The sequence below is a fragment of the Ambystoma mexicanum genome, chromosome 3p (genome assembly GCF_040938575.1).
Source record: "Ambystoma mexicanum isolate Mex_15411 chromosome 3p, UKY_AmexF1_1, whole genome shotgun sequence".
In the NCBI taxonomy this organism is placed as follows: domain Eukaryota; kingdom Metazoa; phylum Chordata; class Amphibia; order Caudata; family Ambystomatidae; genus Ambystoma; species Ambystoma mexicanum.
The window spans coordinates 102,121,573-102,126,576 of NC_090925.1; the positions used below are offsets into that span (position 1 = coordinate 102,121,573).

Here is a 5,004-nt window from a genome sequence, read left to right on the forward strand (position 1 = left end):
AATAAGAGGTCAAAATGGACACATTTGAGGTCTCCTCACACGGGATTCGGAAGTGAAAATCAAGGGCTATTCATTAAGCTGTGGATGAAGATAGTGATGTGCTTGCACTCTCTTGAATGTCCCAGAAAAGAGAGCAGGTAACAAGGCCAACTACAGGTGGAAAATCTTGGCTTATGGCCAGACTGATGAGAGATGATGACTAATTGGGAAAGTGGGGAGTTATATTATGTGGCTCAAGCACCTGGGTTTCGTTTCGCTTACGTGCTGATGCCCGAGTCGAAAGGCCAAGGTTGGGTCTATAGGGAAATCTGCTATACAATGCTGCATAGACCAATTTACTGCCATTTTGTCCGCAATAATTAGTATTATACATATTTAGAGGAATAGATCGAGGCTTGTCTTACAGATACGAGACAGCCAATGGTGTACTAACTCATATGTATTCTATAAGTAGATATGTTCCCATAACCAATCCATCCCATTGATAGGTTTTACAGTTTGCCACATAGAATGATGTCATAGATGATGCATATCGGGGTATAAGACCTCTGTGTAATCAAGTGTGTGTGTGAGTGTGCAAGCAACAGTCTGATGTCTGCCAGTTTTGCCCTGCTTTATTAAACTGAGAATAAAGTAGTACTTTGCCATATTCTTTGAGTCTGTTTGGTTATTTGGTCTAAGATCTTTATTGGTAATCCCATGTAGTACAAGAGACACTTTAAAATCTCAACACTAGATTTGTTATTCTTGCATTGTGTCCTCCAACCCCCTGCAGTTGTATATTCCTCATTGTAAAATGTTTGGAGGGACATGGATCTTGTACATGCATCCCAACATTCCCTCTTTAGTTAATCCTCCATTAACTAACCCTGCTGCTTTTCTTGCCCTGTGATCATCATCTTTGGGTACCCACACCCTGCACTCAAGATGCAACCTCCCCCCTTCCTGGGCATACCTCTAAGGGCTACATGTGAGGTAAATACAGTCCCCATCACTTGCTAGATTGACCCAGTGTCCCACATAATTTGCTGGGTCGGTGGGGTGAATTCAAGGTACCAAGGGGATCTATAGGTCGTTCTATTCTCACCATGCGTTGCTATTTCAAATCCTCTATTTGATTGGGCGTATTATTTCTACTAGGAGGAGTTCTACATGCACCTATCGAGACAATCATCATGGCACTGTTCGGGAGTGTATTTATGCAGCAACGGAGTATAATTTGGCCCGTGTAGAACATCACCAGCAAGAGCACCATGATAGGGACCAATATCTTCACCACTGCTCCAAGCCATGTTGGTGCCCAGGAGAACAATATATCAAACCAATATTCCGCTTCTACTCCTGTTTGAGTTTCCATGCTGCTCTATAGCTGGTGATGGGCCCCTATGATGTGTGACAGGGACCCATTTTCTGCATCGTTTGGGGGACGTTTGCACATGGCCCATTCCATGACTGTCAATAGATTGAGAACATACCAGTTCTGGATCGGATACAACCCAGTCTTGATCGTATTCAGCCCCTGCTCCATATCATTCTTCAACTGGATCATCTCCCACCGCACAATCTGTAGCCACTTGGCGTTGGCTGCAACCTGCACCCCTGGTAGCAGGAGGGAGGAGAAGAACATCTCTGTTTAGGTATACAAACTGTATTTATCTAGGATTTCTTTCATCAGCTTTGCAGAATCTTCAGACAAATAATTATATCTCTTCTACCATTTTCTCAGTGTGCACTTCTTTCTCTTCCCTTGTGGGGGTTGGGATTGGGGCCGTTTGAATGCTTCTGTGACAGACCTGGGTGCTATGGTCAGGTGGGCGTCAGCAACCACGAGGATGGCTGAATGCAAGGTTGTTCATGAACATGTGCCTCTCCATGATGGTGGCAGAGACAAATATTCCATCTGACGGCACACCCAGAAGACATCCATGAGGGCTGCTGTACCCTTGCTGAAATCAGAGATAAACAATGTCTTATCACATTTGCTGTTGGTTCACACTGGATCAGTTCCATGCCCTCAAAACAGAATTCATATTCATCCACTATTTGCACTTTCACTGGAACTTCTATGGCTTCGATCCATGTTAATTTTGAGAGCTACTTGGAGAATATAGGAAGACAGTTCTTGATTATGGTTGATATTACTTCTTCTTTGAGCCCCACTAGCCCCCTGGCTGTGCAGCTGACTACCACCTGCTCCTATCTGTTAGATCCCTACAACAGTTATTGATTCTTAGCAGTGTGCACACTTGGCACCCCAGGGCTTTTCCAGTCTTCACACATTTTTCTTTGTCTTTATCCATCAGCACAACATGTACGTCGTGCCCCTGAAACTTACTACAAACTCGGTACAGTGCCAAATCGTGCAGTATTAACATTTTAGGTGCCCCTAATGTGTGGGGGATGAGAGAGCAGACATAGCTGCTCCCATTTGACCGCTGTTTCCCCAATGAGTACATTCAACTATACCATAGATTAGTAAACTATGGATTGTGCACATCAGCCATTGTATCAAGTACGACCCCTTTATGCTGATCATACTCTGTTTCCTTCTCAACCCCTCTTATTACTCGAGACCTCCAGTGTCATGTTGCTGTCTCCACTACCTGTGTTTGTGTCGCATGTAATACATTTCTTGGAACCACCCCACTATAACCAGTACCATACGTAGAAAAATCAACAAAACCAAAATCATAATGTTTAATAGTACAACCCCATTTATATGACCTACCCACATAACCTTTTCTGGTGAATATATACACAGACCTGCAAGAAAAGCAACAAAGATACAAAACAGTACAATAATTATACAACGCTTATGATGACACTTGTGATGAGACGTCTGCAGGGGGCGAGAAGAACGGGTTAACATGCAGCATTCATATAATTATGCCTATAATTCATCATATAATTCTTCATATTAATCAATACAGTAACAATAGCTCGATACCAATAGATAAACATTCCAAGAAAAACAATACACATTCTTCAAAAAACTTAAATCACTCTGATGGAGTTGAGATAGAAAAGATAGAAAAGATATATATGATAAGTCTAAACTTAGTAATTAAAGAGGTATGTAAAAGCGGTTTGTATAAAAATAGTAGAATCAGTGTGAAGAGCAATAGGCAATTACTTCATGGCACAGATAGAGAACCAGGTGAAGGAGGTGCTTTATGGGGAGCCTTTGGGGAGCCTTTTGGACATCCGAGATGTGTACCCAATACCACAATTCCTTCACTGGCATAAACGACCATGTATGGACTGTTATATCGTGGCTTACTCCATCTGTGGACAAAGTTCAGCACAAAGACAAAATCACCTTGTTGCAATTGGAGAGGGTGGTCTCCTTCCCCTGGATTTTTAAGTAGGATGGCAATGGTCTCTTTTACTATCAGTTCCTTTGTGTGTCTCCTTGATTCACAAGGTTCCTGCTGAGGCGACACGTTCTATAACAGTCTTTCTTTAACACAAATGTCTCCTTTGTTTAGAAAACACTGTCTTTCTGTAGTATTTCTGGTAGCTTTACAACGTGCCTGGTATACTCCTCTGCCAGGACCTTTTATGCAATTCCAACTGCCTGGTGTACTCTACTGCCAGGACTCTTTATGCAATTCCAACTGCCTGGTGTACTCTCCTGCCAGGGCTCTTGAGGTTTTCACTTGCCTGGTATGCTCTCCTGCCAAGATTTCTTATGTGATTCAATAGCCTGGTTTCTCTCCCTTGCCAGGACTTCTCATATGTTTCAATTGCCTGGTTTCCTTCTCTTGACAGGACTTCTCATGTGTTTCACTTGCCTTGTACCTTTCCTTTGCAAGGACTTCTCATGTGTTTCACAGTTCCTCTATCACCAAGACTGCATATACTGATTTTGGCTTGGTATATATGTAAGTGGTAATGTTTGTTGAAGCTTTGCACTACACTTGCATCCCACACATTTGTAGCTCAGTGGGGTCTGTACTTTGCCTTTTCTGCATTCAAACAATCTTTTTGTAGTTTTAACAATGGTGTCACATTCATCGGCGCGTTCCACAGAACACCTTAGGGCCCCATTGTCTTTGGCACAACTGACTGGTTCTCTTCAGCATTTCCGGTTCAGTTTGTCCTTCTGCAGCGTGGCTTTTTCACCTGCTTCCGCTTCCTTTGCGGTTCCTCGATCACATGCCTGCTTGCATTCAGGTCCCAGCATGGAGAATGCTGCCTCTTCGAGCTACTGAGCACCACCCAGGAACTCTCTTGCGGTACACAGCATCTACAATAAACTTCCTGCTCGTGCACTTCATTTCTCCTCTATCTCGGTAGCCTCCTCTGCTCCGCCACACCGGTACATATCTTTTGCATTTGTGAGCCTGTGCATAGGAACCAACGTCTTGTGCTTGCTTCGGCAGCACATATACTAAAATTGGAAGGTTACAGAGAAGATTAGCATGGCCCGTGCGCAAGGATGAGACGCACATTCGTGAAGCGTTTCATATTTAAAAGAAAGAAAGAAAAGGCACCAACGTCTTCTTGTGCACTGCCACACTCAGTAGATTAGTTGCCATCTTTAAAAGTCCCACGCACAAGTGATTAGGGAAAACAACTAGACTGCATATTGAGCTTCAAACCTTTGTTACCTTGTACAAACACCTTCATCCTCTTCGTCTCAGTACTTGAGTGATTCTGGGAGTTGAAGTCCATGCCTGTCATTGGACATATAGCATTAAATAGTTCTTCTTAGGGAATTTGCATAGAGGTACTTCATAAGCCAAATGTGTTGTATTGGAGCTTTATGTGTTAAGGTCATAAGTCTTTAGCTCACTGTCCCTTTTTAACTGCTATTTTACCTCTACAATTGTGGAGACACATACCTTTTGATTTAGTTACATCCACCTGTCCTGACTTTTGCCAGTGTAGCACAGCCTTCAGATGCACTCCACTGGGATTTCACTCATCGGAATGGGGAAACTGACACATCCTTCAGACTTTGTTTCTCTTTGTCTTTCAACTTTGTTACAATTTATGGCA

General features: G+C 43.0%; 1 non-coding gene across 1 annotated transcript; it reads left to right on the forward strand.

Moving 5' to 3' along the window:
• Nucleotides 1-4,369: 4,369 nt before the first annotated feature.
• On the forward strand, nt 4,370-4,476 carry LOC138581584 (U6 spliceosomal RNA). Its single transcript, XR_011304646.1, has one exon. It is a non-coding gene; the product is annotated as a U6 spliceosomal RNA (small nuclear RNA).
• The last annotated feature ends 528 nt before the right edge of the window (nt 4,477-5,004 follow it).